Source organism: Nematolebias whitei, chromosome 14 (genome assembly GCF_014905685.2).
Source record: "Nematolebias whitei isolate Nwh7 chromosome 14, NemWhi1, whole genome shotgun sequence".
NCBI lineage: Eukaryota > Metazoa > Chordata > Actinopteri > Cyprinodontiformes > Rivulidae > Nematolebias > Nematolebias whitei.
The window spans coordinates 16,921,198-16,933,989 of NC_056511.1; the positions used below are offsets into that span (position 1 = coordinate 16,921,198).

Below are 12,792 nucleotides of genomic sequence, written 5' to 3' on the forward strand. Positions count from 1 at the left end.
AAATCCAGTCCCTGTGCCAGCACCGCCAGGTCCAAATCCAGTCCCTGCACCAGCACTGCCTGGTCCAAATCCAGTCCCTGTGCCAGCACCATCAGGTACATATCTGCCAGCTCCAGCACCTGGAAAACAGCAGCAGATTTTAAATTCTCTCGTTAGGATTCGTATATCAGTCTGAAGAGCTTTACTCATCAAACAATTATTACTGTTACAACTTAAAAATAGTCTGTTTTAGATATTCTTTTAAATCTTATGTATAAAACAGCATGAAATCTTTTCAGTTGTAAATGATGTCCTGTATTTACAAATAAAGTAAAAGTGCTATTTATTTTAATAATTGTACTGTATGCTCCGGTACAATGACAGAATTTGTTCTCTGCATTTGACCCATCACAGGTGAGATACACCCAGGTGGAGCAGAACACAGTTATGTAAGCTGCCCGGGCAGCAGGTAGATAATTGGTGTGTTGTTTAAGGACACCATAACATACTGTATAGGAATGGAGGGGAGTTCAACCTGTGGCTTTCCAGTCCTAAACCCGCCGCACTACTTCTGTACCACAACCAACCTTTTCCATCTTTTGAAGGTTCAAGGTTCTTTGTCATTCACATCACATGTGGTACATGAGGTGGGACGAAATTGTGTACTCAAGGTCCCAGTTACACCCCAAAATAGCAAAAGTATAAAGTATAAAAAAGAAACTGTATACAAGGATCTAAGATATATACTAAACAATGATGTAATATAATACGGCGTATTAAACAGCAGCATGAACATGAGTCTGTATAGTGAGCAGATGGGTATGAATACAGCAGTTTAAGTTAAGAAATCAGCAGCATGGATAATCAGCAGCCCAGATGTGTGCTGGGTGAGCGGGGTCCTTCATGATACAGGTAGGCCTTTTCCTGTATCTGGAGGTGTAGATGGTGAGGAGACTGACTCCAACAGTCTTCTGTGCAGCCTTCACCACTCTCTGCAAAGCTTTTCTTTCTGCAGCTGTGCAGCATCCATGTCACACGTTGATGCTGGAGCACAGGATGCTCTCCACTGCACACCTGTAGAAGGAGGTGAGGACTGAGCTTCCCAGACCAGCTCGCCTCAGCCGCCTGAGGAAGTAGAGTCTCTGATGAACTTTCTTGATCAGGTTGGAAGTGCTGTTGCCCCAGCTGAGGTTGTCATTTAGGTGCACACCCAAGTACTTGTAGCTGGAGACCACTTCCACCGCTGATTCTCCTATGTGCAGGGAGGAGTGTGCTCCTTCTGAAATCCACAATCATCTCCTTCATCTTCTTCACATTGATGTGGGGGTTGTTCTTCCTGCACCAACTCTCCAGGTGTTCCATCTCCTGCCTGTAGCTGGACTCATCATTGTTTGTGATTCATCCCACCACCGCTGTATCTTCTGCAAACTGTACAATATGGTAGCCTGGATGGGTAGGTGCACAGTCATATGTGAGCAGAGTGAACAGGATGGGGCTCAACACACAGCCCTGAGGGGAGCCAGTGCTGAGGGTAATGGTGGAGAAGGAGAAGTTGTGGATCCTCACAGACTGCAGTTTGTTTTTTAAAAAGTCCATGATCCAGTTGCATACGGAGGGGCTTAGTCCTAGTGTAAGTAGTTTGTCCATCAGGGTCTGGGGGATCATGGTGTTGAAGGCAGATGTCAAGTCCACAAAGAGCATCGTAGGACTTAAGACATAGGAGTCCTTCTGCTCCAGGTGGGTGAGCGCAGTGTGGACAACAGAGGAGATGACGTATTCTGTAGATTGATTCTTGCGGTATGCATACTGATGAGAGTCCACACTGATGTCGATAGTAGCTTTGATGTGGGCCATGCCTAGTCTTTTGAAGCATTTAGCAACTATCAGGGTATAGGCTACTGGCTGGTAGTCATTCAAACCAGTCCCTGCAGAGCTTTTAGGAACAGGGATGATGGTGGTGGTCATTCAAGCAGGTGGGAACAGTTTCCAGGGTGAGGGAGGAGTTAAAGATGTTGGCCAGCTCCTCGCAGAGATGCTTGGCACAGTCCCTCAGCACCCTCCTCGGGATGTTGTGGTCCGATGGCTTTGTAAGGATTAATCCTCTTGAAGGTACTCCTTATTTCTTATGAGGTCACAATGAGGAACTTCTCTTCAGATGATGAAGTGAGTCACCAGTCAGTTGAACAACCAGCAGGTAACTCTATTTTTAATTAATACAGTCTACTTGTAGAAAAAAATCACACTTTCTGAACCAGGTTGTTGCTTTATAATGAAAAAGAAAATTACTTGCACGAAAAGTCAGACGGAATCAATGCAAGTATCAAGAAAACAAACTTTTTCCCCTTGCTATTCACCATTGTAGTTCTTATTCTGCATGTCTTTTCAAATATGTGTTATGAGTTTTAAACACCTAGATTTTTTAAGCAACTGACAACTACAAAATAAAAATATAAATAAACAGCATTCAAACTTTAAATATTCTTACCTTGTCCATAGCCAGCACCCGCCAATGAAGGTCCATAACCTGTACACAGAATTTAATGGTTAGAACATACATCTTAGTAATTATTTACTAAATGTTCTTTAGTTTTAAAAGACAAATATTATACCAGTTTTTGGTGGTTTTCGTGCTCCTAGTCCTTGACTTCCCGTATAAAGTCCAGGAATGGTTCCTGCTCCACCAGGTCCATATAGTCCTGTGCCAGTACCACCTGGTCCAAAACTACCTGGTCCTGTGCCGGCACCACCCAGTCCAGTGCCAGCAGTGCCAGACCCGAGTCCACCTTGTCCAAGGTTGCCAGGCACAAAGCCACCTGGACCAAAACTACCTGGTCCAGTTCCATAACTGCCAGGCCCTGTTCCAGTACCAACAGATCCTGCTCCATAACCTAAAAATACAAAAAATATAGTCTTGTTTTATTTGTCTCCATGAAGTTTCATTTGTGCATGCATCTGTGTCTGCTCAATGCTGCCATACTTTTTGAGGGTTTGCCAGTTCCTGGACTTGTGCCATATCGAGAACCTGATTAAGATAAAGAGTAAACGTTCAGCTTCAAATTATTTGACACTTTTAAAATCCAAATATTATTTAAAAAATCAGACCGTCTGCTTACCATCAGGTCTTACACCGCCACCATGTCCTCCCAGTCCACTGTCGACTTGGCCAGCTGCTACACCTCCAGGACCAGTTCCCACTCCAGTAGTCGCAACGCCTCCGGAACCACCAAAGGCCCTGCTTCCAGTCTGCCCTCCATAGCCTCCAGGTCCAGTCCCATAACCTCCAGGCCCTGCACCATAACCTCCGGGACGAGCACCATATCCACCAGGTCCAAACCCCGCCAAGCCTCCAGCTCCGTAAGTCCCATATACTTAAAGAAACACAAAATCAGTTAACACATAATTGAACTATTTTCCTTGTTGACTGTATTATACAGAGATGAGTTGTTGAGAGTCTAGTAAACCTTTTCCTGCTCCTTGTCCTACTCCAGCTCCATTGGGGTAACGTATGCCTGAGTTAGAACAAAGAAAAGTACTCTAGCGGTTTGAGCCATTTGCTGGTTGTAATGTGAAAACGTTAGATAGCGTATCTCCACCTGGTAAAACTCCAGCTCCTCCAGCAGCATAACCTGTGAGGGTGAACACACAAGAGATAGAACAGAAAAAGGTTTGTGTCTGTGTATTCCAGGCATGTAGGTTTGGGGAGGACGCAAGGCCCAAACATGACTGCTGCTTACTTTTTCCAGGTTTTGGGACTCCTGTTCCAACTTCGCCAGCGCCAACAGCCCCAGGTACCAAGCCAGTTCCTCCAGGACCTCTTCCAACTGAGCTGGTTCCACTTCCTACTCCTCCTGCCACCCCACCGACTCCACCAAGTCCACCTCCTGCTGGAGTCCCATCACGTCCTTATTAAAACAAAAATATTTTACTGTTGTGTATAGGAATTTTGGATTTTTCACAACTTCGATGATTTTAGCCATTCAGCCATACTGGTTTGATGGGAAGTTGTAGGTATGGGTTTCTGATTTATGTTGTGCAGCTAAAACTGAATAAGAACCTTTGGGGGGTTTTGGTGTTCCTCGTACTGCTGCAGCTAAACCCACTGACTCAGTTCCAGTGCCAGAACTGTCTCCTCGTCCCGCTCCTGTTACTCTGCTGCCTAATCCTCCAACAGCTTCTGTAACACCTCTCTCTCCATCAGGACCTCCTTCTCCATCTCCTTCACCTGGTGTGTCTCCTCTGGGAACACCTTTCAGACAGAAATAAACGAGATCAGTCCCATTGTCATCAACATGTCGTCCAAACTACTTGGACCATACATGGAAGGAGTAAGGTAAAGGACTTGGAATATGCCATCTTAAATTTAACATTTAGGAGGACTGACTTCATGAAAGTTAAAATATGTTGTGTTATTGTATTAACCTGGAGGTTTGAGGGGTTTGGGTCCTGGCAGCGACCCACTTGAGCGATCAGTTTCTGCCAAAAGACATACATTTAAGGATAATTTTGACTTTGACACACAAGATCTTTACTAAGAGGATGTTAAAACTGATTAAGGTATTTATTGCTCAAGCTAAAAGGTGATCTGCATGTGTTCTGAAGTAAACCTCACCTCTAGGGGGAACTCTTGTTCCACCTGAATTCAAAGACTACAGTAACAATCCTGCTGCATCAGCTGAGGTATATTTAATGAGTAGCCTAGTTTAACTTACCAGCTTCTGGCCTAGTTGTTTAAAACAAGAGCAGAATGTTTGTCAGAGGAAATCCTGCTCACAGTTGGTGCTAAGTGCAGCTTATCTTTGGAAGCATTAGTTGTTGTTGTTTTTTTTAAATGAAAATAGCTTTTTTTTTTTTAATTAGACAATGAACTAGAGTCAAAGTAAAGGATAATTATGTGGAGAACGGAGAAGCGCTGACAGTGACAGCTTTAACAGTATAAAGTGGAAGTGCTAACATAATACCATTAATTGGAATTATTTTTGACAACACTTTATGACACTAATTAGATTTGTACTTTATCTTTTACTTATTTATTGTTTGTCTTTTTTTTTTGTTTTGAATAAAAAGTCTTCACAGTTATGCAGATTAATCAGTAATGGTAACAATGACAGGCTGAACTGAAGGCAATAAAACTCGTATAAGAGAGCGATCATTTTTAAGAATAGAAATAAATAAATGTTTCAGGTTAGCTGTCTAGGGTTTTCTCAGGTAACATCTCAGTATTCATGGTTCAAATTGACTAATCAGTGATACATCCATTGGAAGCTGTTAGATGTGAAGACAAAAGTGTTAGCTGTTGTCGGCCAAATGCATTTATTGGCCCCTTGTCGATATTATATAAAGCATTTAGAAAGAACATCATTAAGAATCAGTTGAATATCAAATTTAAGATGTGTGGATAATTTGATTTGTGACTTTGTATGTAAATAAACCATCTTTATATAAAAATAACACATTAGCTGTTTGTAAAACCTTTTAATATTTAACCCTAAATTGGTTGTATTGATGTCCACTTTAAATGTGTTGAAACACAAACCTAGAAAATTTCTTACCTGGAACGGTGGTCCCATTTAATCCTGTTTTATAAAGAATGAAAATAATTAAAATGACGCAGCCTAAATGAAAGCTGCAATGCTTGCTTTAATATTTTGAGCGATTAAACATTACATATTATTGTTTTTTTAAACACCTTGAACTGAATTTTAAATAAACATATGTAAGCTATACGCATATTTAACGTGTAAATACCTGGTTTTGCTCCAATGATTGGGATGCCTGTTCCATTTAGTCCATCGCCGTCCCGCCCCACTGCTGTTCCACTTACTCCTGTTTTAATATTGATAAAAATGAGTGATTTTTTAAAACATTTTTAATTTGTAAAGGAGTAGTGTAATTTTAACACTGTAAAAAAAAAAAATTATATTGTTTTTTACACGTTTTGACATTTGGAGCCTTTGTAACTTTGATCTTTTATATATTTTACCAGGCAAGACGAGGCAAATTTACTTGTATACATTTCATAACAGGAGGCAACTCAGGGCGCCTTACAGAATGAAAACAGGTTAACACGGACAAGGCAAACTACTTATCACACACATACACCAAGATACAACATTTAAAAATTTAAAGACAATTATTAAAAGCTGCACAAAACCGTTACAAATCAATTAGTTAAATGTAATTGAAAATAAAAAGGTTTTAATTTAGAGATAAATATGATCAGACTCAAGTCTGAGCTCTTAACGCGGTTTGTTCCACGTGAGGTGCATAAAAACTAAAAGCAGCTTCGCCACGTTTGGTTCTGATTTGTGGAACAGCTAATGATCCAGTTTGCTGATTTGAGAGGTCTGGGTGGTTCATATAAGATGATCTGTTAGCGAAACAGTTCAATGACTTATGGACAAGAAGGAATCCTTTGTATTGTTTTATTTTGATGGTTTTTTTTCTTTTGGCTGCTCCCTTCTTCAGGGGTCACCACAGCAAACTGTTGCACGAAGATTTGGCAATTATTTTTACGCTGGATGTCCTTCCTGCCGCAACCACAGACCACTGAGCTACCACAGCCCTCAGTGTGGAGCAGAGAGCTGCTATTTAGGGCACCCAGGGGAGCAGATGGTGGGGGTTAAGGGCCTTGCTCAAGGGTCCAGAGTGGGACAAATGAGGGTGGAGGCCGGTGTGAGTGCTTCATCAATCCCACCCACATTTTGATGTCAGTACGAGGAGTTGAACCAGCAATCTTCCAGTCACAGGCCCACCTTCTCTAACCTCTGCGCCACCACTCCCTTTTTATTTTGATGTAATACTTCTACTAAAAATGAAATGACAGCTAATAATGATTGACACTTTTTCATTCCCTGACCTACATTGTTGCAATATTTATGATCCCGTGCCCATAAAGCAATGGTTAAAAATCAATCTGATGTTCTCAAGAGCCCAGAAATATTTACACACCCTCTCCAGGAATTCCAGAGCCTTCATTGACACTGCCGTTTACACCGTCGCCTGGGCAGAGACAAAGAGAACAAAACTAAATGATAAATAGAAACAAGCTATATTAATATGTGGAGTTAGCTTAAAACTGATGCATTTGAGGACCTTCAGGTAAAAGTTTTGTTTGATATATGTCCTTATAGGTAAAATCACAGATACCCTCTGGTGATGGTGTCGGCGTGCCGCCTGGAACTCCTTCTCTTGGACCTAGAACACAGGTTATCAAACATAAAAGACATAAAAGCTGTGGACATTGTATGCATTTAAAAAAAAAATTTTTTCAAAGTGAATATTTACCAGCAGGTCGAGCTGTTCCGTTCCTGCTGACTGTGCCGGTACCATTCAGTGGAACACCAGAACTGGTTCCTGCCCCTGTTCCAGGTACAACTCCTCCAGGTTGCCCTGAAATGTATAAAAAAGGTATTCTGAATTTAACACTGACGCTTGGCATTTATAAGCGTTTCTATTCTCCTGTTTAATTTAAATGTACATAAAATGTATTTTACAGACTCCATCTGTAAAAGAATGGTACCATATCTCACCATATTTAGCAGCTTTGGATCCAGCTGTACCAAAACCTGAGCATCACAACAGATAAAAGAAGAGTTTGACACTACGGTCATAAAACAAAGACTTCTAGATATTTGAGAAAATAAATTTAGGTGTGAAGCAAAACTTGTATTCTGCTTTTCAAAGAATAAAAAATTTTATTACAGTTAATATTACTATAATGACATGAAAACCAGAGATTTAAATGTTTATTTGTTTGGTCCCAGGCTTAAAATTCAGCCAAAGTTAGATTTATTTAGATTGTTAACGCCTGACTGGATCTCCACGACACAGAAGCTGTCGAAAATAAAAACTTACTTTCAGTACGAGACCTCGAAAAGTATCCGCAAATCAACCTTTCAAGGGAACTCGTGTCTTATTAAGATGTGCCCAGTTCTCCTGTGTTGAGTCTTTATTTTTATTTTTTATTTTGGCATGAAATAAAAATAGAATAACGTAAAGAAAAGAAAAACAAATAAACACTTTAATTTGTGGGCTAAAGCTAAATTATAAATTTAAACAGTATTCTTTTCAGGTTACATTTTGGGTTTCATAAAACAGTTCTACTGTTGTAAAATCATTAGTTTATCCTTTTGAAAAATAAAACTGAATGTAACGGACACTACTCGACTTGTGAAAACTAACCTGGACCTATCCCAGTTCCAAAGCCTCCCGGTCCATAGCCAACTAAATACACAAAACAAAGTACAGTTAGAATTGTACTTTCAAACTGCCCCAAATAATATTTGTACTGTGTACTTCTGGAAGAAAGGAATAATGTTTGAAAAATCCAGATCTCTGTTGTTTTAAGCTCACTCACTCTTATTTTATTAAATGAGGAACTCACCCCCTCGTCCTGCTCCACCTCCAAGGACCCCACCTTGACCTTCACAAGTAATTAGCATTTAAAAATGTGATTTTTCTGAATTCTTTAACTAACATTTGCATTTTGAATTAAAACACAAGTTTCATACCATATTTAGCAGGTTTCGATCCAGCTCCATAACCTGCTAACAACAGAGAGAAGAAAATAAAGCTCAGGGTTTTTGCATGTAATGATTTAGTTTAGCTGAAAACTGTTTCTGAAAATTAAAAGTGCACTTTTAACCTGTTCCATATCCAGTCCCTGGTCCAATTCCAAAGCCTCCACCTGGTCTGAAACCAGCTCCAGGTCCAGGTCCATATCCTTGGCCTGTCCCCAGGACTCCTCCAGTCCCTGGGCCATAGCTGCCAGCTGTTGTGCCTCCAAATCTCCCACCAAGACCGGATCCTGGGCCTCCAACATCACCAAAAGTCACAGGAAGGAAAGATTGGTAAGTACTTTATCTCTGACAGAGAAAATTATGCAAAATGTTGTTCAAACAAAACCAGAACCGTGTAAGATTAAATAAACTTGCATAATGTTTTGATTGATTCTAGAGTTAATACCCGCTATTACAGTGATTTCCGCAGTTTATGTTGGAGCACCACAGTGGGTCATGAAGCACTGTGTCCACAAATAATTTGCAAACATCAAATACGTTTCTGTAAATATTGAAAAATAGACACATTACTCATAAATTCACTTAAAGGTAATATTGTAGAAAGCTGGTTGTGTCGCCATATTTCTTTGTTCAATAGAGATAGAAAAGTTTCAAAGATTCTTAAACTGGCAGCATCTGAGGTCACATGTCTTCTTTTGTGGGTCAGATCTGAGAAGTTTTCAATGTAGTCATTGAATTATATGATTCATTCATAAATAAGTCCCATATATGAGAGATGAGACCCTGCCAGGATATTCAAGGATTTAAGGTTTCTATATTGTTATTCACATCACACGTGGTACATGAGGTGTATCGAAACTATGTGTATAGGGTCCCAGTTACATCCAACAAAAACACAAATTGTAAATAAAAACTGTAAAAAGATTCAAGACATGCACTAAGAAATACACTAAACTAAGAATATACTAAACTAAGAATACACTAAGCACCAGTAGTACAAAACAATGTGCCAACCAACAGCAGCACGAACATGAGTCTGTGTGAGCAGATGAGGACGAATGAACACAGCAACATGAAATAAATCAGCAGCATGAGATCAGCAGCATGGATAGTCAGCAGCACATATCAACAACCAAGTGGCATTACAGTGACTTTTTTCACAGTGATTTTCATCCTGGGAAAGAGACAAGAAGATTATGTGGACTTTGTTAGTGTCTGTTTTTACATATTCTTTATGTTTGACACTGCTTTCAAACTTTGATACTTCAGTGTTTTATACTGTTTTTCTTTGTTTGGCATAGTTTCTTCACTACTTCGTCTTTCGGCTGCTCCCTTTTCAAGGGTCACCACAGGAAGTCATCCTCCTCCGTCTCATTCTGCGTCCTCTGTCCTCACTCTGTCTACCTCCATAAATACTGGTATACTTATTCTATAAATGCATCCATATATCTACTCTTTAGGGTTTGTCTTTGTCTTTTTCCTGGCAGCTGTATTTCTAACATCCTTCTGCCAGTATGCCCACTGTCCCTCCCCTGGACGTGTCCAAACCATTTCAGTTGTTCAACCTGTGCTGTACCTGTGATGATCTCATTCCTAATCTCATCCATACTGGTCACTCCCAAGGAGAACCTCAACATCAGGGCTATTCAACTAAACTGCTCAGGGTGCCACAGTTACTGAAAGACAGTAGCTCAGGGTCCAGCAGTTAAAGTCATTATGTAAATAAACCAAGTATTACATTGATCTATTACTTTTTTAATTTGTTTATTTTGCTGCATTGAATCATAAATGCAATAAGCAGAACCCAAAAGATTCAATTCAAAGAAATTACATTTCAAGATTTATTTCTTTGCAATAAAAGTAGTGATATTCTAATGTGAAACAATATTAAAAACTATGACACTATGCCTCCTATGTAACAAATGGTATTCTGCCATCTCTGATTTGCCAAATCTTTACGCTTTTCAAAAATAAAAATATTGATCGTTTATGATGTTCTCTGGCGACCCACACAGATATAATCAGTTTATCATAACGCCCCACAAAGCGGGAGACAGAGAAAGAATGGGCCCCTGTGAGAGCTCACAGCCTTTAGACTCATGTTTCTAATTTAATTCTTATAATTAAACATTATTAACACCAAAATAGAGATGTTTGTAGGCCCCAGATTAAAACAAAGATGTGTGTCTCTGTTTAACTTTATTTTCCCCCAAACTTGCAAGGTTCTCTCTGAGAGTCCCAGAGAGACTGTGAGCTGCAAAGCATGCTGGGTAGCCTTGTGGAAAGTACATGTGCAATGTTTCTGAGTGTTTACGATGTTTCTGAGTGTGGAAATGGGTTGTTCTTGTTAATGTCCTGTTCAGGTTTATTTTGGCATTTATGTTGAAACCTCTACTATTGGCTGTCAACTGACACCATGAGTCTGAGGTTGCTCCTGGTATGTATAAAGGGGGAAGCAAGTTAAACGGTGAGTATTCTTGCTAAAGAATAATGTTCTGAGGTCTAACCTGGTTTGGCTTTGCTTTTAAGGGGGGAGAGAGTTCTGTTCTTTTGAAAGCTTGTGAAACATTTGATAAGTTAGATGGGAACATAACAGGACTGCCTCTCTGGCTGAAATAATTGCCATTTCAAATTGTTTAAAGGTCCCTCTCACAGATGTTTATTGATAGTTTTTTCAACTTCTTTTTATTAATGAACTCATTGGCAGGCTGTACTTGGTCACTCACAGGCTGAAAGTGACCCACAGGTCGCCAGTTGAATAGCCCTGCTCTACATCTTCATTTCTGCCACTTCCAGTTCTTTCTCCTGTCTTTTTGTCCATGTCTCTGTCTCCACACCACAAAACAGCTGACTCTTTTGTCCCAAATCACTCCTGAAACTTTTCTCCATCCACTCCGTCCTGCCTGGACTCTCTTCTTCACCTTTTTACCACACACCCCTTTCCTGGACAGCTGACCCCAAAGTACTTGAAGTTCTGCACCTGTGTTCATAGTTCCTTAAAAACAATGAAACAATTATTTTTCTGCTTTTACCTCCTGCACCGCCAGGTCCAAAGCCACCTGGTCCACCACCAGTTGTCAGTCCAACACCTCCTCCAGGAATTCCTCCACCTATTCCAAGTCCAGAACCAATACTGGTTCCAGTGCCAAGCCCTCCCAAACCTACAAAGACTCATGCAAAGAGTATAAATTTTTTTTTAGGAAAAAAAGAACTACGTTGCTTATATATATATATATATATAAAATAAATGAATTCTCTGGATATTCATCTCAACAGCACAGAACTAGATAAACATTTGATAATAATTTTCCCATTAAAGCATTATGTTATCATCTTTTGGTTCAAACCCTACAAAGGTACAGTGTGGGAGTTCTGCTCTGCCAGCTCCTGCACCCACAGCCTAACTCTAATCAGCAGCACCTGAGGATCATCGGCTTGATGAGCACGAGGAGCATAAAAGGTTGCAGAGGACATTCAGCCAGTGCTGGAGCATTACCTGTAGTTCTGTTCTAGCTTATTACTCATGTCTAAAACTAAATATTAATGACTTTGTATTCTCTCTGTGCCTCCAGCGATTAATCTCTGATGTCCTCCTGTTTTCTGGATTATCCTCTGTGGACCTTGAGCTCCTCTGTGCCTCCTCAGCTGCCTCCACACCTTCCTACCACTTGCCTATCACCTGCCATTGTTCATACGTACACCTTCTTCACCTGGAACCATTTGGGTCAGCTTTCCCCACTACTGACTCTGATCTCCATTGTAAGAAAGATCATCAATAACATTATCACCCCTGTCTACAGACCACTAATCATCTCCTTGCTCTTCAAGGTTCCAGCTCCCTTCCTGGCTTATTATATGATTTACCACTTTGTAAATAAACACTGTAAATTCACCCTGAGTCTTGGTATCTGTTCTCCTTGGTCCTTATATCTGGGTATAGCTGCAATCATTATATAGCTTTAGAATGTATATTAGATGACATATTGCCTTACCATATTTGCGTGCTTTGGCACCTGCATAGTCTGCAAACACATTACAATTTTTTCAAATGTTATATGTTGGCAAAATATTTTTGTATTTAGATGTTATTTAAGATTTAAAACTCATTTACCTCCATAGCCAGTTCCAGCCCCACCTGGTCTAACTCCATCTGGACCGTAGCCAGTTCCAGCCCCACTTGGACCGTAGCCAGTTCCAGCTCCACCTGGACCGTAGCCAGTTCCAACCCCACCTGGTCCAACTCCACCTGGACCGTAGCCAGTTCCAGCCCCACTTGGACCATAGCCAGTTCCAG

At 40.4% G+C, this 12,792-nt stretch overlaps 2 long non-coding RNA genes across 2 annotated transcripts; both read right to left on the minus strand.

Moving 5' to 3' along the window:
- Positions 1–3,460: 3,460 nt before the first annotated feature.
- LOC119419976 lies at positions 3,461–3,744 on the minus strand. The gene is made up of 3 exons (XR_005187285.1): positions 3,714–3,744; positions 3,573–3,605; positions 3,461–3,488 (listed from the first exon to the last, which is right to left on the minus strand). It is a non-coding gene; the product is annotated as an uncharacterized LOC119419976 (long non-coding RNA).
- A 7,852-nt stretch (positions 3,745–11,596) lies between these two features.
- LOC119419975 lies at positions 11,597–12,678 on the minus strand. The gene is made up of 3 exons (XR_005187284.1): positions 12,610–12,678; positions 12,491–12,520; positions 11,597–11,659 (listed from the first exon to the last, which is right to left on the minus strand). It is a non-coding gene; the product is annotated as an uncharacterized LOC119419975 (long non-coding RNA).
- Positions 12,679–12,792: the final 114 nt, after the last annotated feature.